The sequence below is a fragment of the Ips typographus genome, linkage group LG13 (genome assembly GCF_016097725.1).
Source record: "Ips typographus isolate SLU linkage group LG13, UJ_Ityp_2.0, whole genome shotgun sequence".
Lineage (NCBI taxonomy): Eukaryota > Metazoa > Arthropoda > Insecta > Coleoptera > Curculionidae > Ips > Ips typographus.
This window is the reverse complement of record NC_138434.1, coordinates 4,963,281-4,988,849: the sequence shown is the minus strand read 5'-3', so window position 1 is coordinate 4,988,849 and position 25,569 is coordinate 4,963,281. Positions and strand designations below refer to the sequence as shown.

General features: G+C 33.6%; 1 long non-coding RNA gene across 1 annotated transcript in view; it reads right to left on the bottom strand.

Annotated features, from left to right (window-relative positions):
* LOC145737028 (uncharacterized) overlaps nt 1–23,819 on the bottom strand; it is a 30,285-nt gene extending 6,466 nt beyond the window's left edge. Inside the window, exons 1-2 of the long non-coding RNA XR_014180198.1 lie at nt 22,708–23,819; nt 22,367–22,571 (exon numbers count right to left, since the gene is read on the bottom strand). This is a non-coding gene — a long non-coding RNA (uncharacterized LOC145737028). The remainder of the gene's footprint in view (nt 1–22,366; nt 22,572–22,707) is intronic.
* Nucleotides 23,820–25,569: the final 1,750 nt, after the last annotated feature.

Below are 25,569 nucleotides of genomic sequence, written 5' to 3'. Positions count from 1 at the left end.
GTCTAAATTCACATTTAGTCATAAAAAATATTATCAGTTTATATATCTCATAAACAACACAAAAGTAATTAACTAGGTTATTGCCGCTAATGCACCGCCAACAGGTCACCGGGCAACCAGGTATCAGACGCAGCGTCAGCAGGAAAATCACCAAACCTTCCAATGTAGAGCACAGAACAATATTGGTCAGCACTTATTATTTTCATTTGTTTATAACGTTTGTAAATGTGTATAAATAGTTGTTAACTGTTAAATAAAAATCAGTATTAATCCAACAGCGGTTCTAACTCAACCTTCCAACCTAAACAACAATAAACTACCAAGTATCCTGAGCAATCTTCCTGAATTCCATTACAGGAATTTACATTGGTCCTTCGAGCAAAAAAAAAAAAAAAAAACCTTCAAAAAACCAACTGATTAGAATTCTCTCAAGCCTGTGCGGTGCCCAAGTATACCTTGGGTGGGAGTGGTTCTTCTCAGTTAATTCCCTTTACAAATAAAAACACATACCTTCCTTCCTGCTGTAACAAGTGCCTTGTCTGGTTGCAGCATTCCAAACTGATTAGAATTCTATCAAGCCTGTGCGGTGCCCAAGAATACCTTGGGTGGTAGTGGTTCTTTTCAGTTATTCCTTTGTATAGCAGGTGCACTGTCTGGTTATACAATTCTTGACCAAATTATACCATCCCCAATCAAACAAAGAAATCGGTTGAGATACCAGCAAACAACAAACAACTAACAACAAACCCAAACAAAGAAATCGGTTGAGATACCAGCAAACAACAAACAACAAACAACAAACCCAAAACAAAGAAATCGGTTGAGATACCAGCAAACAACAAACAACAAACAACAACCAAACAAAGAAATCGGTTGAGATACCAGCAAACAACAAACAACAACCAAACAAAGAAATCGGTTGAGATACCAGCAAACAACAAACAACAACAAAAAAAAAAAACACCTACTAAAATCATAAGAAGAAGCCAGGATATACAAACCTAGAAGAATGGGAGAAGCCAACAAACTCGCCAAGGCACAAGAGACCTTGGGTAAAAAATTAAAAACCCTATTTACCAATTACAAAAAAGGCGCCCACGCGAGGAAAAATGAACAATATTTTCTCAAGAAAACTGCAGAGTTCGAGGTCATTTGGGGAAGCATTGAAGAAAACCATAAACAGCTTATAAAGCTTGACGTTCCGACGCATCCGTATTTCACAACCAGTTATTTTTGTCAACTACAAGAGCTACTCCAAGAAATTACCAAAGATATTTCCGATTCCAAACAAAAGTTTCTTCAGGCAGCCAAACCACTCGCACAACAAGAAGCCGTATATTCTAATCCAAACCAGTGTCAAGCACCGAAAAATCGTTTAAAAGAAGAAGAGGTCCGAGTAAACCAGATGAGTCAAACTTTAAGAGACATCTCAACGGAACTAATCAATGAGCAGTCTCGAAGCCGATATCAGTTCCTACTAGAGAAGTTATCCAAGCAATGGGACGTTATCTCTGAAATATACATCGAGCTTCAAGTTCAGGAAATTGACCATACCATCAAGAATCCCATACAAGACCTTGAAAAGCAGTACGAAGAAACAGTACAAAACCTACAAGACAAGATTCAAGGAGTACAACAAACTGTGAGACAATGCAATATAGTCTTACCTCAAATCAAATTGCCAAATTTTGATGGCCTATACGAAGAATGGGTCACATTTCGAGATATTTTCATCAAAGTGGTTCATGAAAATCCAACAATTACAACAATAGAGAAAATGCAGTATCTTAAAACGCATGTCAGAGGGGAAGCTGGAAGACTGATCCAGCAGTTGTCCATAGCAGAAACCAACTATAATCCTGCTTGAAATATTCTCAATGACAGATACAGCAATGATAGACTCATAGTCTCCAAACTAATAGACAGGATCTTAGATCTTCCAGTAATTCAACATGAGTCACCATCCAAGATAAAGCAGCTTCACAATACAGTTGTGGAATGTCTTGAAGCCATCAATAATCTAAAAATTGATACTTCTAATTGGGGACCTATTATCAGTCGCATCATCTGCCGAAAATGGGATCATGAAACCAACAAGCTTTATGAACAATCGCTAAGCAAGCCCCATGAAATACAGGACTTTGTTGAAATTAGAAGATTTCTTCAAGCAAGATTCCAATCATTAGAAGCAATATCAGATGCACAAAAGAAAAATCCATACAACTCAAACAACAACAATGACAATAACAAACCCAGAAGTACTGATGCCTGCAAGTACTGCAATGAAGCCCACTTGATTTACCACTGCACAAAATTCAAAGCCTTATCATCAGAACTTCGACTAAAAGCTGCCAAGGACAAAAAGCTATGTTTGAACTGCTTAAACCATGACTACAAATCCAAATGCAATTCATCAATGATATGCCGCATTTGCAACAATCACCATCATACATACTTACACATCGATTACGACGACAAAGTAACAGCTCCAATACGAGAAGAGACAGAGATGCAGCAGACATTCTATTAAATACAATCAGAGCTGCCCAGCCACCCACAGAAGCGATTGTCCTCGAACCAGTATTTCCCCATGACGGCGCTGAACATTGATGGCATGGCAATAGACTGCCCAGAATGTCTAAATTCACATTTAGTCATAAAAAATATTATCAGTTTATATATCTCATAAACAACACAAAAGTAATTAACTAGATTATTGCCGCTAATGCACCGCCAGCAGGTCACCGGGCAACCAGGTATCAGACGCAGCGTCAGCAGGAAAATCACCAAACCTTCCAATGTAGAGCACAGAACAATATTGGTCAACACTTATTATTTTCATTTGTTTATAACGTTTGTAAATGTGTGTAAATAGTTGTTAACTGTTAAATAAAAATCAGTATTAATCCAACAGCGGTTCTTACTCAACCTTCCAACCTAAACAACAATAAACTACCAAGTATCCTGAGCAATCTTCCTGAATTCCATTACAGGAATTTACAACCGTTGCCAGCAAACAATAATTTCGGGGGACGGGTTTAGCCGTAGGAAATAAAAATTGAAAATACTGTTAGGAAAATGTTACTTAATCGATTTTGTTCAAATTATGATGACGTTACGTGTGAGTACTTTAAAAAATATTTATTGTTCCTTTGACGTTTCTCCAACTGAGATTTAACAAGGTAGTCCTCTTGATACTTGACTCCATTATTAAATGATTCTTAGGTAGGCAAAAAACCATTTAAATTGCGACCAAACCTCAGTTCGCTTGGTGACTTATTTATAACTGAATCAATTGGAGTAATTCGGTACTCCAATAAAGCTATATGTATATATCGGCCAAACTTTCTTTCGGCCGAAAAAATACAAGTTCACGGCCTAGGTATACAAATGACTATTATGATACCATAACGAGTAAAATTACTTTTTAACGCAGCTATTATAAAAGGTGAAGTTTCTTGTTGTAATTCTTAAACAAGAAAAATAAACAACAATTAAAAGGTATTTACGGGTTTTAAAATAAAATATGTCTATTCCAAGTTGTTTCCAAGGTCCATTAGGAACATCCCGTAATAGCATTTCTTCACCACTATGAGTTCTTTGGAATTTCAAGCATGTTATACAGTTTCTAACTTTATCTTAAATTTCTTTTAACTTATGTGGCCAAAACAAAATACGTTTAGCTCTATTTTTACATTTCTCAATCCCCAAGTGATTATAGTGAATAAGTTCCAATACTTCTTTTCTTAAAACTTTAGGTACCATTTTGAACGACTTGTATAATTTTGAGTGTTTACAGCACCTGTTTTGGGCTAGGGCTAACAAACCGGGAAGTAAATACCTGCTGTACTTACCGTTCAGCTGAACGGGAAGTAACATACAGGATTAAAGGAAATCTTCAGTTTATTTAGTAATTAGGATGATTTTGTTGAAGTGTTGATTGATAGTGTAAGCATCACGAGCAGTAATAGCTTTACTGATCTCAGACAAATTAGAGGTTTCGCTTCGCTCAGCCGCCAAACTTTGTCATCGATCAGTAAAGCTTACTTACTGTTCTTGATACTTAATATACTATTTCATGATTTTCCGACCAAACAAATTCTATATTTTTTTCGCGCATTGAATTAGTTAGATCAGATAAATTTCGAATAAATTTACTAATACCTACATATTTCTCTGATTATTACTTGTTGATTTCCTCTACAAACAAACCTTATATATGACTATTAATTGTGATTTATGAATAGCTGTTTATAGTTACTTCCCGCTATAAAATTAGTTTTAACATAGGAGGGAAAGCTGTAATGCTTCCAATAGTTTTTGTGCGTTTGCACCATTATCTAAAGAACTAAATGCTTTCTTTTTCATATGAGGGTCCAATAAAGTAACTACCTGAAGTGCTTGTCGTTGTTCATAGGGAAACAACCTCTGAATTATGGCTTCTGTTAAATTTTTCTTAAGCTTTAATGCAACTCTGGATACTACTGCTTTTCCTTATATTTTAGTATTTTACTAAATAATCCAAAAACAGTAGGAATTATTAGTGACGCAGTACAGTATTTTTCACCTACAATTGAAATGATAAGTACACAAAGATAGCATATTAATAATAAGAGAAATTCAAGTTGAATTAACCTGAGAGCTGTTTTATAGCATCATCAAAAGGTAAAACCTTTGCTAAGTCAGACAAGTCCTGCATTTCATAGGGGATGTCAGGTATCTTATAGTAATAATAAGTATGACAGGTAGTTGATAAGAAGCAGGTAGGGAGTGACAGAAAAAGTCAGTCAATGAAGTTGAGTTGAAAGCTAGAAAAACATTTTATTTCAACCAACAAATAATGAGACCGTAAATCGACATGTTTTTAACATTAGAAATCAATTAGAAGGTGAGCCAATTGATGTATTTATCACCGAGTTGAAAAAATTAAACAAAAATTGTAATTTTGAGAAACTGAATGATCTGATCTGAATGATTGAAAATGAAATCCATTATTAGCGAGAGATATCAGTTACCAACATTTGAAGAAGTAGTATCTAAAATGGGAAAACCCACTATATTCTCAACACTTGACTCTAATAAGGGTTTTTATCAAATTAAATTACATGAAGAAAGTCAATTGTTGACAACTTTTAATGCAGGAAAATATGGTGGATGGTGTTACAAGAGACTTCATTTTGGTATTTGTTCTGCTCCAGAAGTGTTTCAGAAAACGTTTACAGAAATATTTGGTGATTTACCTGGAGTACAAGTGTACATTGACGATATATTGGTGTATGCAAATAACGAAGAGAAACATCTTCAAAGACTAAATGCAGTTTTTGAAAGCGCAAAAGCCGTCAATGTTAGGTGAAATGAAAGTAAATGCAAATTTGGGGTAAAACAAGTAAAATATTTGGGGCACGTGCTTAGTGCAGAAGGACTTTCTCCAGACAATGACAAAGTACAAGCAATTATGGACATTCGAAGACCAGAAAGTAAACGAGAGTTGCAAACAATATTGGGAATGGTAACATATAGGTACAGCCATTGGCTCCATGTTACAAAATGTCAACTAAATATCCAATCACAGTGGCAATATTTCTTTGATTTTTAGTTAGAAATCCTTGTGGATTGCATCTGTGAACAGGCATATAAACGGCCTTGGACCTAAATCTCTTTCTCTCTTTCTAGTTTCTAGCTAGGAATGTTTGGATGACCACAGTGGACACTGAACACAACTGAACAGTTTTTAATGAAGACAGTTGCACCACTCTATGAGGTACCTGAACGTAAAAAAGTATCTTCCTTAATAGATGAAAAACATGAACTGCTCTCAACAATGTATAAGCATAAGCTGAAGAATGTGTCAACTGTTTCAATCACAACAGACATATGGACAGAAACAATAAATACAAATACAAGTTTGGGTTTGACCTGCCATTTTGTTTTAGAAAATAAGTTAACTAGTCTTACGTTAGGAGTGTTTGAATTAGATCAAAGGCATAATTCAGAATACTTGTCAGAATGTATTACCAAACTTTGTGAAGAATGGAACCTTCCTCCTTCAAAAGTCACAGCAGTCATTACAGATAATGGCCAACATTGTGAAAGCAGAATCTACAGTATTTGGGAAAAACAAGCACGTGCCTTGTTTTTCCCATACATTGGACTTGGTAGCTTCTAAAATTACAAATGATATAGAACAGATTAAATTTGTTATCGATAAAGTAAAAACAATAATGACTTTTAAACATAGCGTTGTGGAAGCAGATGACCTGAGAAAGGCTCAGCCAGTTAATAATGTATTAAAGTTGGAACAATCAGTTATATGTTAGAAAGGCTCACAAAGTTGTATGAATATGTGGCTCCTTTTTTGCTAAAGAGTCCAAAAGCTCCCCCTATGATTGATGCTTCGGAATTAGTACTAATCAAAGAAATTTTGACACCAGCAGATATCTGCCCGGAGTAGGTCATCAGCCCGTTCTGCACAGTCCACTCTCGATGGTACGAGGGTCCTGTAGCAGAAATCGGTGGCAACCGTGCCCGGCAGAACATCGGAGGGCATAGCAAGGAATTCGCTATTTAGAATTTCCGCAAGTGGCCCTCGAGGCTCCATGTATGTGACCAGGACACGGATATTATGGAAGAGCCGGTAGGAGACCATCCTTACCTCTCTCTTAAGCAGGAGCTGAAGGGAGGGTAAGTTAAGGAGGCGCTCCAACGCGGACGTGGGCGTTGTCAAAGCTGTTGCATTTGATATGATAATAAATAATGCCCATTCCAAAAAATGGACTCGACAGCACACAAACACAAAATTACAGACCCATTACACTACTTCCAGTACTTAGTAAACTGCTCGAACTGATTATAAAAAAAACAGACTTCAAGAACAAATCGGACAGTACATACCACCATATCAGTTTGGTTTTAAACCAAAACACTCGACTATACATCCACTTTTCATCTTAACTAACAACACACAAACAACGCACCTCAACGGCAACAAAACAGCTTATTTGTTCATGGACATAAACAAAGCTTTCGACAGTGTTTGGCACAAAGGACTACTTTACAAACTGCATAGACTTAACACACCAAAATACTTACTTTACACAATCAGAAACTTACTGGAAAATAGACAACTCCACGTTCGAATAGACAACACACTTTCCTTTGCTTTCAGTCCTGAACAAGGACTACTGCAAGGTGCACCCCTACCTTACAATATCTACTTTACAATATCTACTTTACAATATCTACTTTACAATATCTACTTTACAATATCTACTGCCACAACATATACGACGACAACAAGCGGGACAAAAACCAAATGGTAAAACAGCATAGATTTTACAATACGCAGACGACACTACAATTATTGTTCACGACAAAACTACATCAAAACTACAGATGGAGACTAACGCCCAACGCAACGAAAAACCAGTTTTTATTACTAAACCATCAAATAAAAAACGACTCTCCAAACATAACCACAGACGGCCACACAACTGATCCTAAACAAAACGTAAAATAATAGGGGTAACACTGCACCAAAAGCTACAATTCACTAAACACCTTAAAAATGCACGTACTGAAATTATTAAAAGGATAAAATACTTTAGGTCATTAACATACAAAAACAAGGGTATTAGCACGAAAACAGCAACTAAAATATACAAATCCATCTGTACACCAGTTCTAGATTACGGACACATACTCAGAGCAAACGCTACTGACAAAACTAAAAAATACACTCACATCACAGAACAGATTGCTCTAAGACTAATAACCAAAATACGACACCCTGCAAACCCACTACACAACCAATCTAAACAACTTCTCTACGAACGTACGAACATGACTAAAATAACTGACAGTCTCGTACAACTACAAACCAAGTGGAAAAATAACCCAAACAACTGGACAATTGTAAATCCACTATGCATAACAAGACAGACCAGAAAATCACGTTACCTTTTCACCGCGCTTCCACCCTGTTAGAGCACTTTATGTAGAATTATTTTTTTTTTTTTTTAATTAACTTGTACATAATTAAAAATAAGAGAACATGTACACAAAAAAAATAGATCTGTAAACATAGGCAGAAAGACCCTGGTAGTCGATAGCCTATTTTTCTTAACAATATATGATTTTTTAAATTTTATAGTAATATTGTGCCAAAAACTGGCTATCATCCATATCATTATAAGGGATAGACTATACTTACAATGGTGAGAAGGTGGATTGTTTTAAAAAAAAAAATTGTGGCATTATTGTAGTTTTAAGCACAATAAAACTATTAAATTTAAAAAAATCATATCTTGGTAAGGAAGCATTTGCGGACCCATGTTCATAGAACATTTTCAACTCGAACCCTGTATATATGTTATATCATGGTCACCCACCAGAGACGGACACTGACCCATAAGATTGCCAAGTCAGCTAAACGGAAATCGTGTTCCAACTACAAAACCATAGCTATAGTAAAATTGTGCAATCAAGCTGTGTCAGCATAGGCTAATATTATAAATTAGAGGTGTAGTGTAAAAATCGCGTCTATTAATATTAAACTTTTGCATGAGTAGTTAATAGTACCATTATTTTATTATTCCAATATAATTAAGTGATTTCTTGAAATAAATAATTTTTTTAAAAAGTGCTTCATAAGAAGAAGAACCCAACAAATTGGCGCAGTCAGCAGTAGGATTCGTAAACGTTGCTAGAACACGAGTATTCTAACTAGTAACGGCGGATTCCAATCCCTTAACGAAGAAAAGAACCTCAGACTCAGAAGTCAGAAGCAATCCGATCATCACTCGTGAAAACTACGTCCGGAAAGTCCAGTAGCAGCAGCGAGAACACGACGGAATGTTAATTTTTATGTAAGTAAAGAATCATCTCGATTTACTTTACAATTTTACATTTTTGTGTGAAACTGTTCGATTTTCCAAATATCGCATTTCCTTACACCAAACTATTAATACCCTATCCTATCTTTGGTTTAAGCTATAAGAAAGTAAACTTAAACTAAAAACAATTTTAATACTAGTTATAAAAAAAAATTATCTTAACATATCAAAATGCCAGATACAACAGCAACAGTTGTAGAAGTAGAACCTTACAAACTATCAGAAATTTTTTCAATTATTCCTCAATTTGATGGTGATCAAATCTTTCTAGGAAATTTTATTGATGCTTGTGATTGTGCTTTTAATATGGCTACAACACAACAGAAAGTTTTTCTTTTAATTCACATAAAAAATAAAATGAGAGGTAGAGCCGCTCAATTAATAAGTTCTAGAAATCCAGGAACTTATGCAGAACTTAAACATTTACTAAACTTACATTTTGGAGACTCAAGAGATCTCTCATCGCTAATTCAAGATTTACAAAGATTAAAACAATTGCCAAACGAATCACCCCTTACATTTTATAATCGACTTCAAGTATTAAATTCAAAATTACTTGCTAATATTCAAAAATCAGGCTTATCTAGACAACAAAAAGATGCTCAAACTAGTTTAATAGAAACTATGGCATTGAACGCTTTATTAACCGGTTTAGATTTTCGCTTAGGACAATTAATTCGTGCTAGTAATCCACAAACTTTATTAGAAGCTCAAAGTAGAATTCGAAGAGAACTTCAATTGTCTTATTTTGAACAACAAAAATCAAGTAGATTAACTCAAAATCCTAAACCACAAACCAAACCCAATTTGATTTCCAGATGTAACAATTGTGGCCGATCTGGTCATATTTAACTGCTTAATAAACTATGCAGATGATACTAATTTGATCATAAAAGAGGCAAGTCTATCAAAATTGGTATTGCGGATAGAAGAACAATATAACTTAATAAAGAAATGGTTTGATAGTAACGGCTTAATTTTAAATTCAGACAAATCACAGTGTGTTTTCTTCAAAGTCAAAATTGGTATACAACGGTGTTTTCCTATCGTCTTTACGTTATGGCATAAATTTTTGGGGCAGTGGAACAAATCTGGATAAAGCTTTTATTATTCAGAAATTGGCTATAAGAATAATATTCAAACTGCAATACCGAGAATCGTGCCGCGGTGTTTTTAGAAGAAGCGGTTAAGAAACCGCCCCAGTATTATACATTTATGAGTGTGTTGTTTTTTTAAGGAAGTATCCTGAAAAGTTTCTCCGTTTTGAAATAACACATGGTTTTGACACGAGAAATAAATTATACAGCTCCAATAGAATAGACCTTGAGTGAGAAAAACTGTACCTACTCTTGTCTTATGTTATACAATAGGCTGCCTGTATCATTAAAAACAGTGACAGGTTTGAACAGTTTTAAAACATCCCCTCATTTGTACCTTTGCAATATGAAGCCATACTCTTTGGGTGAGTATATGAATTTTATCGGCCCCACCAGTGCATGCTCATGAAGTGTAATTCAATGTTTTGTTGTTTTAAATTTGTTGTAATGTTCGATTTTAAGGTATATTACATAATTGACAATTACATGCTAAATTTCAGTGTAACGCGGTTTTATTGATTGATTTTTAATGATTTATATTATATTCATTTTTAAATTTTAGTGTGCATTTGCACTTTAATTCTGTATGACCTGTTTCAGACTTTGTGTACTTACGCAAATATGTTTTGAAATAAATGCCTTTTCGATTTTTTTGATTTTTTGATCTCATTTAAACAATTTGCAATACGTTGTATTACATACCTTACAGTGTAGGTATATCATGCTAGAAATAGTCTAATTAAATGTATTGTCTTGGGCAAGAAAAAGGCCTTGGCAAGAAATTGGTGAGCCTTCCTGTTCTACTTCTGTTGTTCTAGCCAGTGAGGGTACGCCCCCTAATGTGGAAGAAAACTTAGAGGAAACACCAAGAAAAACGAAACTCAGAAGGTAGCTATTCCAAGCTGTAAGCAAATGCCGTGTTAAAGAAAAAAAAGTGAGAGTGTTAAGGCAAAAAATAAGACGGTATAAAAAGAAAATACTATGTTTAAAACAGGTTACTAAAGATCTAACAAACAAAAATTTACTACCTCTAGAAAATTCCAGGGTACTTAATAACTTACCTGGAAAAACCAAAAAATTACTGAACCGTAAGTTGGGAAAAAAAAAACAAAATATTCTCCTGAGTTACGGAAATTTGCTATAACCTTAAGTTTCTTTTCCCCAAAAGGTTATGATTATGTTAGACAAGCTTTTGACATATGCTTGCCACACCAAAGTACCATTGGAAAGTGGTTTAAAAACATAAATGCAGAACCTGGTTTTACTACAGAAGCTTTAAACATTTTAAAATCTCATGTACAAATGTCCACAAAAAAAGTATTGTTGTTGGCACTTATCATCGATGAGATTTCTATTCGTAAACAAGTAGAGTGGGACGGAAAGAAATTTCATGGTTACGTGAACTATGGCATTAATCTTCAAGATGATGACAATGATATGGCAAAGGAAGCTTTTGTAATCATGATTAGCTGTATTAATGGGCAGTGGAAATTGCCAGTGGGATATTTTTTGACAAATGGCCTAAACGGAAAGCAAAAATGTTCTCTTTTATCTCAGGGTATACAATTAATTCACGAAACAGGTGCTTTTGTAGTATCATTAACTTTTGATGGAGCACCATCAAATGTTTCTATGGCCAATATTTTGGGTTGCCAAACTGAGTTTCAAATTTTAAAACCATTTTTTTCCTTTAATGAAAAAAATATTTACATTTTTCATGATTACTATCATATACTAAAACTAGTACGAAATACATTTGGGGAGCGAAAAAATTTTATCGATGACAAGGGAGAACTTATTAAATGGGATTTTATTAAAAAGTTGGAAAATCTCCAAAACTCGGAAGGGTTGCACTTAGGTAACAAGATCCGAAAAGCACATATTCATTTCTTTAAACAAAAAATGAAAGTTAAACTGGCAGTACAGCTGTTAAGTAATTCAGTTGCTGATGCATTGTCGTATTGTGAGGAGGAACTGGGGCTTGAAGAATTTAAAGGGTGTCAACCAAGATGCAAATTTATTAGAATATTTAATAATGTTTTTGACATATTGAATAGCCGTTCGCTTGTACCTCCAGGATTTAAAAAAGCACTTTGTGAAAAAAATATTGTCCTTACAACAAATTTCATAAATGAAGCAATTAGTTATATTTTTACATTAAGGTTTGCTGATACTGGTGAGCTAGTCATAAAATCTACAAGGATTTTTGGGATTCATTATATGTTTAAAGAGTGCACTGCTTTTATATAATGAATTGATTTCCCAACAAAATTTTTTAATATATCTGCCTCTATATAAAGCTAGCCAAGATCATTTAGAGCTTTTCTTTAGCTCTATACGCTCCAAAGGTGGTTGGAATAACAACCCAACCAGTCGACAGTTCAGTGCTGCATACAAAAGATTGTTAGTTAGGACAGAAATTCGAGATAAAGGAGTGGGGAATTGCATCCCTCTAGAGGATATCCCAATTTTGTCAGGGCCAAGTAGATTTAAAAATCCTGATTTAAATATTAATTTGAATGTGTCGAGACTACTTTCTGAGGATAACCCAGAAGAGTATGCATTACAAACAATTTGGAGTGAACACGAATATATAATGAATACTAATGTTATTAGTAACTGTTCACTACAAATTGTTATTTACATAGCAGGTTTTGTGGCATATCAACTTAAAAAAAGTATTAAGTGTGAAGAGTGTTTAGGCGCTTTAAGTGGTAATCGGGAAAATTTCCTAAATTCATTAATAACAAAAAAAAATCGTGGAGGCCTTACATACCCTTCTAAGGACATTATAGAAATATGTAAGATTTCTGAACATTTTTTGCCGATTAATACATTAAACCTGACAAAAACTAATATTGTAAATACAAGGTGTCTAAAAAGTCTGGAATATTGCAAATATCTCGAAAACTGCTGATTTTATTTTACTCAAAATTTGCGTCTTGTTAAAGTAAATAACAGCGCATGACGTGAGGGTGAAATGAGGTTCGCAAGTATACAGGGTCAGTCACAAAGTATACCAACTTTCTTAATTCAAACCTAACACACTGTATATTACTTCAGATTTTAAGAGTACTCATAAAGGCCAATTCAACGATATACGATTTTTATTTTTATTTTTTTTTTTTTTTTTTGTAGGAAAAGACTGACATCTTAAGTATCCTTCTCACTCAAAAACACCATTTTAAGTAATAGGAAAATTTGCCAATTAATTTAACATTATATTGACGTTAGCTGTCATTGTTACACCTATCATTGTTATAGGTGGGTAAAAAAAAAAAAAAAAAAAAAATCGTATATCGTTGAATTGGCCTTTATGACTACTCTTAAAATCTGAAGTAATATACAGTGTGTTAGGTTTGAATTAAGAAAGTTGGTATACTTTGTGACTGACCCTGTATACTTGCGAACCTCATTTCACCCTCACGTCATGCGCTGTTATTTACTATAACAAGACGCAAATTTTGAAAAAAATAAAATCAGCAGTTTTCGAGATATTTGCAATATTCCAGACTTTTTAGACACCCTGTATATTAAAAATCAAAATTATGTTTAATTCAATACAAAATAATTATTTTAGTAACTTAATCGATCATGTTTTAAATTGTAACACAAACCATATTTATTTTTTAACAGAATCCGTTATTTTAAAATACCTTAATATACGCATACATTTTATAACAAAAAGGCAGTCTGAAATTACAGATCCTGTTAGAAACCAGTTAACAAAACTAATATTGTTTAAAGGCCAATAAGTTTGCACAACTTTTGTCTCATGTAAATATTTATTTTTTTATAAGTTTGTTAGGTTAGGTAGTTTAATTATTGTTAATAAATTTTTAGCTAGATAGATAGTTCTACTAAGTTTTCATAATAATAGTTATAGTTTTATAATATTATTATAATAAAAATGTACCTATGTATTTTTTAAATATACCTGAAAATAACAGAAATTAGTGTAATACATTGTGTCTATTGATTTTTCCCACATTAAACAACTCAAAAGTAATAATAACTATAATTATTTTTTAACATTATTATTATTATTATTGTGTTAGTAAAAATCTACATTCGCTTTTGATGATACGCCACTGGGTCAATCGGTCTGGTGACAGATTGCTTCAGGACGATAGATGACAGCACTGAACACCCGATCATGACCACACCCGGATTTGACAACACCCGATTTTGACCTCAACTTCATCTTTTGGAGCAAGTATTATTAATGTTTTCTGTTTTTATGTTTCAGGTACCAGCCATGACCAATCCAGCCAGGATAAAGAAGACCAACCCCCCCACCAACGACTTTCCCCCCGGGTGGCGAGAACTTATTCTCAAAACTTTTCTTCACACTTCAAATGAAGTCGCAGATAATCAGAATGTTGCGTCAGATCACGAAGTTGCTACTTACACCTTAACTAAGTCGCAATTTCAACCAGTTTTAAGAAGTGATAATTCAGTTATGAATGGTCCGCTATGTCAAATAACCACTCTCAATCTCAGGTTTTGTTAGCCACCGCAGTCGTCACCCTATTTACAAATTCTGGCAAACCTATACAAGCTAGAGTTGTGTTTGATAGTGGAAGTCAAACATCTTTTATAACAGAACGATTAGTTAAACAGCTACAATTACCTGTTTCCAATTGTAATGTTAATGTTATAGGAATCAACCAGAATGTCTCAAATTCAAATGAGATGATTGACCTTAAAATTAACTCAAAATTGAATAAATTGCATACTTTCACTGTTCCTTGTGCTATTTTAAAAACAATAACATGCAATTTACCTCAAGTACCTATAAATATAAATGCCTGGAAAATACCTTCAGAAATTGAGTTAGCTGACCCAACTTTCTTTAAACCCAATGCAGTTGACATTCTTTTAAGTGCAAGTAGTTATGCAGAAATGCTCTGTGGACAGATTTTGCATTTGGGTAAAGGTATGCCAGTGCTTCAAAAGACCCATTTGGGCTGGATTCTTTTCGGTAGCATTCCTACTGCTCAATTTAATGTTAAAAATAGTTTATCGTTTTTTACAAGAACTTCTAGTTCAAATGACAATGCTTGTATTACTAAAACTCAAGTTGAAAACACTGACGCTTACTAGATTTTGGGAATTGGAAGAAATTTCAAATCTGCCAATTTTAACTCCGGAACATGAACTTGCTGAAACTATATTTCAGAATTCTTTTAAAATTCTTGATGATGCCGATGATGGTAAAATTCAAGTAAACCTACTGTTGAAATCTCGTGAAGAATATTTAAAACTCGGAAACTCGTATTCTGTTGCTCTCAGAAGATTTTTGAATCTAGAAAAACGTTTTCAGCAAAACCCTGAACTCTTTTGTAAATATAAAAATTTTGTGGACGAATACGTCTCTCTAAATCATGCGGAACGGGTGCCATTTGCTTTATCCAATGAAAATGACAAAAACAGACATTTTATGCCTCATCATTGTAATTATGCCTGCCTCAACATCGAAGTTAAGTAGCTTGACTACTAAACTTCGAGTGGTGTTTGATGCTTCTTCAAAGTCAGCTTCTGGTTACTTGTTGAATGATATTTCCTTGAAAGGCTTTCAGGTTCAACCTGACTTATTTGACATATTATGTAGGTTTCGAGTGGGAAAATATGCTGTAACCACTGATATCGAAAAAATGTATAGACAAATTGACATCAATCCCGAACAGCGTTTTTTGCAGTCAATTCTGTGGAGAGAATGTCCAGAATTACCCCTCGAATGTATTCAATTAAGAACAGTATCGTACGGTACCACTTGTGCACCTTATTTAGCGACTCGAACTTTAAATGAAATTGCAAACTTAAATAAAAATAAATACCCTTTGGCCTCTAAAATTTTACTATCTCAAACGTATATGGATGATTTACTTTTTAGTTGCGATTCCATTAATCAATTAAAGCAAACATGTAGTGAATTAAATCATTTGTTAAACTCTTATCAACTAAAACTACATAAATGGGCATCCAATAACAAATCACTTTTAGAAAGTAACTCTAGGCTTTTGTCAGCAACTTGCAAAAATCTACAAGATATTACTGGGTCTCCCACTGATTTGAATAAAGTATTAGGTTTATGTTGGCACTCAGAGGCAGATATTATTACTATAACGACACCAACAATTATCAATGCAAAATTCCCTTTGACCAAAAGAATGGTGCTTTCTCTATTAGCCCAGACATTTGACCCTCTCGGTTTAGTAAATCCAGTGACTGTAAAGGGCAAATTGCTAATGCAAAAAATCTGGTTAAATAAAATTGATTGGGATACACCTTTAAAGGGAATTCTTGAGACTGAATGGACTGAATTTATTGAAGACCTACCTAAAATAAGTCTTTTAAGGTTTCCTCGGTATGTTTTTGAAGACCAGGCTGCGATTAAGTATATCGAACTACATGGGTTTGCAGATGCGAGTCTAAGAGTTTACGGTGGTTGTGTGTATTTAAGAGCAGTTTATCAAAATAATTCTGTAAGTTGTACATTATTAACTTCTAAATCCAGAGTTTCCCCAGTCAAAACGGTCTCTTTACCGAGACTAGAGCTCTGTGCTTTATTGATTTTATCAAAATTAATTGACAAAGCTATCTTTTACAAAGAAACGTTAAATATTGACTCAGTGACTCTTTAGACCGACTCTGAAATTGCGTTAGCATGGATAGCTTCTCACCCTTCTCAATGGAATATATTTGTATCAAATCGTGTAAGCAAAATTCAAACATTAACTGCCAATTACAACTGGTACCATATCCCTTCAAAACTAAATCCTGCGGATCTATTATCCAGAGGTACTTCGGCAGAACATATAACTACAAATGAATTGTTATTTAACATCCGATAAATAACAATTATTTTAAAACTAAATGTGTAAAAACCGAAATACCTGAAGAAAGAAAAGTTGTTTTAAAGACTTAATGTAATATCAACTCAACACAAATTTTGGAATAATATGTTTTCCAAATTTTCTTCTTTTACGCGCTTACAACGGGTGATTGCTTATTGCCAAAGGTTCATTCATTTAAAAGTTTCAAAGCTTAAACCTGAAATTGGCGCTTTAACAGCAAAGGAGCTGCAAGCTGCACTTAACCTGATAATACGTAATGTACAATTAATTCATTTTGATACAATGATCAAGGAGCTATCTCAAAATAAACCCATTTCACAGAAATCACTATTAAATCTTAAGCCGTTCTTGAATCAGTCAGGATTTTTGTGTGTTGTTGGTAGATTGAGTAATGCTGAAATTTCAGAATCTCAAAAACACCCTATATTACTGCCATCAAACAGCTATGTTGTTCATCTTTTGCTGAAGTATGAACACATTCGACTGGGCCATGCGGGTCCACAAACGGTATTAGCAAATGTACGGCTAAAATACTGGTCTTTAAACGCTTTAAGAAGTATAAAGAAGGTTATCGGAGAATGTATGACATGTTTCCGATATCGTGCTCAACCGTTGCATCAAGAAATGGCGGATTTGCCTGATTGGTGTTGGTATAGATTTTGCTGGTCCTTTTACCATCAAATCATCATCACTTAGAAAATCTCCTTTACTAAAGTGCTACGTTGCTTTGTTTATTTGTACAGTAACAAAAGCAGTTCACTTGGAACTCGTATCTTCTTTGTCCACTGAACACTTCCTCATGTCCCTTAAAAGATTAATTTCAAGAAGAGGAAATCCAACCTTAACCTTGAGTGATAATGCGTCTAACTTTCAAGGAGCCCGAAACGAGTTAAATGAGGTTTATAAATTTTTTAAAAATAAAACTGAATTCTACTCTATAAGAGAACAATTATCTCAAAATGGTATAACTTGGAAATTCATACCGCCCAGAAGTCCTCATTGGGGAGGATTATGGGAAAGCAACATAAAATCTGCTAAATTTCATATGAAACGCATAATTGGAAACAGTAATTTAACTTCTGAGCAGTTTCAAACTGTAATAACTAAAATAGAGGCTATTCTAAATTCTAGACCTCTGTGCGCTCTTTCTTCAGATCCCTCAGAATTTCAGTGTTTAACGCCCGGCCACTTTTTAATTGGCGCAAACATTACTGCTTATCCTGAACAAGATCTATGTGATATTCCCTGCAACAGACTCTCGTTTTATCAATTGTGTTCAAGAATTCAACAACATTTTTGGAAAAAATGGTCTAGAGAGTATCTTCATTACAAACTCGCACCAAGTGGGTAACTGAATCCAAAAACGTTAAAGTGGATGATTTAGTCCTTATGGAAGATAATTTACCACCACTGCAATGGTGTCTTGCCCGAATTTTAGAAATTTTTCCTGGACCGGATGGTAAGGTCAGAGTGGTAAAGGTGCGAACTGTCAATGGCATTTACAACCGGTCAATAGCAAAACTATGTTTGTTACCAGAGCCAACCGAGTTTGGAACAACAACAGCTTTGATCAAGAGTTAAGTTTCAGTTTAGTTGATATTTACGTTATTTTAAATAATTTTGAAGATATTACTTCAACGGGGGGGGGGGGGGGGGAATATGTTCGAAATTCGCTCAAATGAATGGCAACATTGCCCAGACGGGGCCGTTTTTGTCGGCGCACCGACGTAGCGTACCAAGTAAATTGTTACCGAGGCTTCGATGTAAAATAATTGTACTATTTAACTGGACCGCTACGGTCTTTACCTTGATTTCCGAATTATGTCTATTTTTAGTTTGTTTTCGTTTTAAAAAATTACAAGAAATTTCAGTTTCGTTTGATATGACCAAGTGTTATCTCCTCCTCTAGAATATTTAACCAAGTTTGGTCAATATTAATAGAGGATGTAGCAACACAGGAGTCATGGTTTAATCTAATATATGCACTTTCTTTTATTTTACGTCTTTTTGAAAAAGTTTCTTTGTCTATGATACTACATTCATTCCATTTGACTCTATGATCATTATCAAACGCGTGTTGGCATATATTAGATTTGTGAAAGTCTCCAGTTCTTAAATAATTTTGGTGCTCTTTAATACGTTTTTTTAAAGGTCTGGAGGTTTCACCAATATAAAATTGATTGCATTCGCAAGGAATTTTATATATCGCGTTTCTTGTAGATTCATTTTCATTGTGAGGTTTTGTTTTAGTTAAATGTGATCTTAATGTGTTTTGAGTTCTAAATATTGTTCTGATGTTATATTTTTTAGCTATTCGTTTGATTTTGTCAGAAATACCTGGAATGTAAGGAATAAAAAGGTTAGTAAAAGGTAAAATTTGATTTTGATTTCCAGATTGTTTTGGATGTTCTAAATCCCTAAAACATTTATTAATAAATGTTTCAGGATAGTCATTTTCTTTTAGAACATTTTTAATGAATAATTTTTCTTTATTAAATTGTTCATTATTGCAAATAATTTTGGCTCTATCAAATAAACTTTTTACAATATCTTTTTTTTTTTACCATTATTGGATGATAGGATTTGTAGTTTAAATATCTATTTGTGTGGGTTGGTTTTCTGTATACTTTTGTTTCAAATTTGTTTATCTTTTTTGATTAGAATGTCTAAGAATGGAAGTTCGTTATTTTGTTCAGTTTCTGTTGTAAATTTGATTGTGGGTTCTATTGAGTTTATGTGAGTTAGAAATTGTTTGAGATGATCATTACTGAATGGATATATTGTGAAAACATCAATATATCTCCACCAGATTGTTGGTTTATAATTAAAATTATTAATGTTATTTTCTTCGAAATGTTCCATAAAAATATTACTTAATATTGGAGACAATGGAGAACCCATTGCCATTCCAGAATTTTGTTGGTAATAATCATTTCCATATTGGAAGAATGTTGTTTTAACACAAATTGTTAAAAGTTCTAAAATAGTGTTTACGCTTAAGCTTGTACGTTCCCCAAGACTTGAATCATTTTGCAATTTAGATCTAACAATTGAAAGAGTTTTGTCAACTGGGACGTTCGTGAATAAACGTACAACATCAAAACTTACCAGAATATGATTTGGATTAATGTCGATATGTTTGAGTTTTTCAAGAAAGTGAGGAGAGTTTTTTATGTAAGAATCTGTGTTACCTACTAAAGGATTTAAAATGTTTAGCAAGAAGCGAGCTAATGAGTGAGTAGCCGAATTAGGAACACCATAAAAATGTGGTGTTTTGCTATTATGTGGCGTAAGATTACGCCTCTCAAGATCAGAAAATTGATCTCGATGTTTTTTTAAAGTAGTGTAAATTTGCCTTTCAATTTTTTCTGTTGGGTTTTTATTTAGTTTTGTGTAATTGTTTTCATTTAAAAGAGTCATGACTTTGTTGTGGTATGTAATAGAGTCCATTATGACTGTAGCATTACCTTTGTCTGCTGGAAGTATTTTTATGTTGTTGTCTTTTCTGAGAGAGTATAATGCTTGTTCAGGTTTGGATAGGTTTTGTTTGATTTTGTGTTGTTTTTCTAAGATAAGTTTTGATCTTATTTTAAATTCTTGTTGATGTTCTTCTGGCAAATCTTGAGTTGTCTCTTCAATTGCAGAAATAATATCAAGTTTGGGAATGTGTTGTGGTGTAATGGCAAAGTTTAAACCTTTTGAAAGAACAAGTTTTTCGCTATCAGATAAATTTTGAGTTATCTTTTTTTTTTTTTTTTTTTGTTTTAGTTTATAGTTTTTTTTTTGTTTTTTATTTTTTAGTTTTTTTTCTAATCAAAAACAACATAAACAAATTTGAAACAAAAGTATACAGAAAACCAACCCACACAAATAGATATTTAAACTACAAATCCAATCATCTAATAATGGTAAAAAAAGGTATTGTAAAAAGTTTATTTGATAGAGCCAAAATTATTTGCAATAATGAACAATTTAATAAAGAAAAATTATTCATTAAAAATGTTCTAAAAGAAAATGACTATCCTGAAACATTTATTAATAAATGTTTTAGGGATTTAGAACATCCAAAACAATCTGGAAATCAAAATCAAATTTTACCTTTTACTAACCTTTTTATTCCTTACATTCCAGGTATTTCTGACAAAATCAAACGAATCGCTAAAAAATATAACATCAGAACAATATTTAGAACTCAAAACACATTAAGATCACACTTAACTAAAACAAAACCTCACAATGAAAATGAATCTACAAGAAACGTGATATATAAAATTCCTTGCGAATGCAATCAATTTTATATTGGTGAAACCTCGAGACCTTTAAAAAAACGTATTAAAGAACACCAAAATTATTTAAGAACTGGAGACTTTCACAAATCTAATATATGCCAACACGCGTTTGATAATGATCATAGAGTCAAATGGAATGAATGTAGTATCATAGACAAAGAAACTTTTTCAAAAAGACGTAAAATAAAAGAAAGTGCATATATTAGATTAAACCATGACTCCTGTGTTGCTACATCCTCTATTAATATTGACCAAACTTGGTTAAATATTCTAGAGGAGGAGATAAAACTTGGCCATATCAAACAAAACTGAAATTTCTTGTAATTTTGTTTTCATTATAAAACCCACCTTTCACTACAACAATAGATAACCTTTGCTATTGGAATGACAAAAATCAAAATTTATGTCAATTTTTATTGACAAAACCCTTCTCAGAGTTCCAAATTGAACATTATCAGGTTTAATATTTAATAAGTTGTTGTTTTCTGTGTTCTGCCGCTGTGTTCTTTCTTTTTTAGATTCTCTGAGGACGGTGGTAGATTTTCCACCGAAACGTCAGCATTTTTAGGTAACAAGACCGAGCCTAAGTCAGTGGTCTTGTGTTGGGACAACTAGGTTAATGTTATTTTCAACTTCGTTGAAAATAGTGCAAAATTCCATTTTCCCAACAAACCTTTTTTGTGTGAGACAGAAGACCCAATAAACAAAGAAAAAATGAGTAACTCGTCTCAACAAACATATAGAACATATCTCCAGAAAAAGTTAATAAAATCATGTACCTAAGAACTATCACTTTTGTGATAATATTCATCTGTCAATGCCAGGTTAACCATACTGCAGGTCCAAAAAAGGCAAAATAATTTAATTTTAGTATTAGCCATACAAAATTTGGTTTTTAAGTGAATTCAGTTATTACTAATAGTAAATTTAAATATTTTTTTTTATAAACTCCTTTGGTCATAAACATTGATTATATTCTTAGTACTAATATTAATAATATTACTAAAATTAAATTTTCTTTTATAAACTAGGCTTAAGTTAAGTCCCTTCCATTTCATCAAATTTATGCAGTACCTACTTTACAAAGACACTGTATTATACATATTAACTCAAAGTTGAGCAATGCAGTTTACTAAAGGGTATAATGATAAGTGTTAACCATAAAAGAATTATGAAAACTGCATTGGTTTTCATTTAAATGTTAATTTAAGTAAAATCAATATACTGACCTTAAAACTTGCTTTTTTCTTCACTGTTCTAATGTAGGTAGTTGAACCCATTGCACACAATTTCACTCTTTTCAAACTAATTGTTATGTTGCAATCTTCTTAGTGGGTAATTTGTTCTTCGCTTAGGTCAATTTCTTCGTAAAAGTTATATTTTCTCATCCACATGGAAAAGTAGTGAAGTATTCAGCATATACAGGATACAGATCTGTGAAATAGGCCCAATTTGTTAGTTGAACCACCCTTAAAAAATTGTCAGACTAGACAAATTTTTAGTAATGTATACATCAGCAGAGATTATTTAGGTTAGGTATGTAATTGCCTAATTGTCATTGTAATCTTACCTGGGCTAGCAGACGTTGTGTGCATTATGACCATTGAAAAATATACATTTACTTGAATTTAGTGTATGTATAGTCTTCACCAATTAATAAACTATTGTAATAAAAATACAATTATTTTAGCTGCATGTTAATTTTTTTGACACAACAAAACAAAAACAAAAGCCAAGTGACAAGTTGGCATTTGACATCACAACAGATCCAAGATGGCCTATCAGCGGAACTTCTTTTCTTAACGAGATACGCCGGGTGACGTCACAGTGGATGCTCGGGTGCACAATATGCACTTAATACCCAAGGGATTACAGGCGTTGTCCGTGGTTTGGTATTACTATTTGCTAGTCCATCTTCACAGAGTGGAGACATTACATTCTTCTGAGATGGTATTTATAGGAAGGGGTAAGTTCGACTAAACGAAATATCTAAGAATGTATGTATATTCATTAAGTATTGGATTTATTGGTTTAAAAGAACATTGAAGCAGCACAAGGATGTTTTCTTTACAATTATAGTACTTGATAGGCAGATGTTGTCTCATATAAGAGGTTTCTAGAACGAATATTTAAACTCACCACAAACTACTTTATTAAAAAATATGACTACTATTTCTTAGCATGCTTTTAGATAAGGCTACATATACTCGTAAGACATATTAGCATTAGAGGTTCAGCAATGCAGTTTACTGAATCACCTAATGATGATATGGTTATATTGTGTTAAACATAAAAGAACACTGTAAACTGCAATGATTTTCATTTTTCAGTGAATGTTAATATTGGAATTATAGTATTAATGTTAGTTTGAATAAAAACAGTTAACTTAGCTTAAAACATGCTTTTATAATGTTGTGTTATGTTATAATGTTGGTAGTTAAAAAAATTGCACCATGTTACACTCTTCACCATTGTTTTTAGTTTACTATAGTTATTCAACCTCGGGTTAGTACCGGGATTTCACTCTCAGGGGGCGCGTAATCCGCCGGTCGTTTACTATTACTATAAACCATAGAGAAACTAATAACTAAAACTAAGAAGAGAAGTTAATTCCATGATATGTGGTTGTTACAGAGTTTAGCAGTACTCGACAGTGGCGACTAGCTTGGCGGCTAATTGATCGATAGTGTCGATAAAAAAGATCCCACTTTTCTTCGCTTGATAATAGGCGGGACTTTTAAACGTACCAATCAATTGTTTAGCTTTTCAAAACTGTATGACCTTCACGGAATTTGGATTGCACATGCAATTTGATTGTGTGCAGTTACCAAGTATATAAAATAAAATAACTATAACTATTAATTTTTGGTACCAATTCGTCGTCTATAACCTGAGATGCTGGAAATTTTTAGACAGACATCTTCGATAAGATTTTTCCATTTTACTGTGTTCATTAAGGGAATCAAACAATTTATACATGTCGTGTACAAATTGAGCAGTGTGCATGGCCTCCGGAGGCAAAAAGCCGCCTGAGCAACCAGAACTACCAGAAGCTTGTTACGGTAAGTTTTAACCTTGCCCGTAACTTGTTTGTCCGTGATTCAGAGTTAACATCGACTGAATCGTCTTTAACATCTGTATACTTCCATGGTCGTGACAGTTGGTTGTCATTCTTGTTGTGCCGGTCAGTCCATGTCAATAGTGTCAATAGAGTTCAATGAAAATGGTGCATCACCAACTTGAAAAGTTTGTTCGCTGAGATTCTAGAATTGTGCAAGTCTATAAAAGGCCAATTTGTCATCTGGCCAGTTCTTTTTTGCGCTGACTATCGAGCGAGATCCACGAATTTGGTGTTCGATTTTGTGACACGCGTGTGTGTGAGGTTATTTCCGCCATTTTGGTAAGTTGCCTTAATTTGCTAGAAGCAACCCAGGTTTTAATGTTGGTTTTATTTAATGGTGGCCGTATTCCAGTGGTTGGAAGCGGGCCGTTTTGCTTTTTCGTCCTTTTTTGGAAATAAAAAGGTAATTTTCTTGACATGTGTTAACCTGGGTATTTAAAACACGTTGACTGCTATAAGAAATTCAGATATTTTTTGCTAGGGGCCTATTGTACTTTCACCCTTCTGAGTACCAAATAACACTATATTTAAAAAAAAAATATGTATACTTGTTACTTTTCCTAAATTATTAGATTTTGTGTGCAGGTCCCATCGGACCTATGCGGCCTATGAAATGGATATGTAATGTCATGAGCCGCTGGTCCCGCCAAAAAACCTAACCTATAAAATTGTGTTTGTTTACTTCGATTTCAGTCGCCGCGAAGTGATTTGCTTGTATAAAATACATATATAACCTGTATCGAGTTAGCATTACGCCCAAATCAAAGTAAGTAGCATGTTTACCATCAAATACATATAGGTATTATATTTCTCTAAACTCTTATTCAGATGGCTCGAAAATTGTCACCAGAAGAACTGGAAAATTTAGCCGAGAATTTTTATGAAGGAGTTTTGGATGACGAGGAACCGTTTCAAGACTCTGGAAGCGAGTACTGTCCCTCAACAGAATCTTCAGATTCAGACGAAGAATTTGAAGGACCAAAACAACTGGAACAACAAGAAACCGAAGAAGCCAATCAAGAAGAAGGTGAGACGGAAAACATCAATTACGGCAATAATGACGATTTGCTTATAAAAAAATTCCAATCTTTATATGTACCTAATGAGTATGTATGTGTGGACGAAACACTTTTACCTTTTCGAGGGCGTCTATCATTTAGACAGTACATAAAGAACAAGCGCCACAAATATGGCATCAAGCTTTTCAAGCTTTGTTCCGGTTTAGGATATACATTCAACGTCAAGATATATACAGGAAAGGAAAATGATTTTTTGACTCCAGAAAAAATAGTTTTGTTTTTGACAGAAACT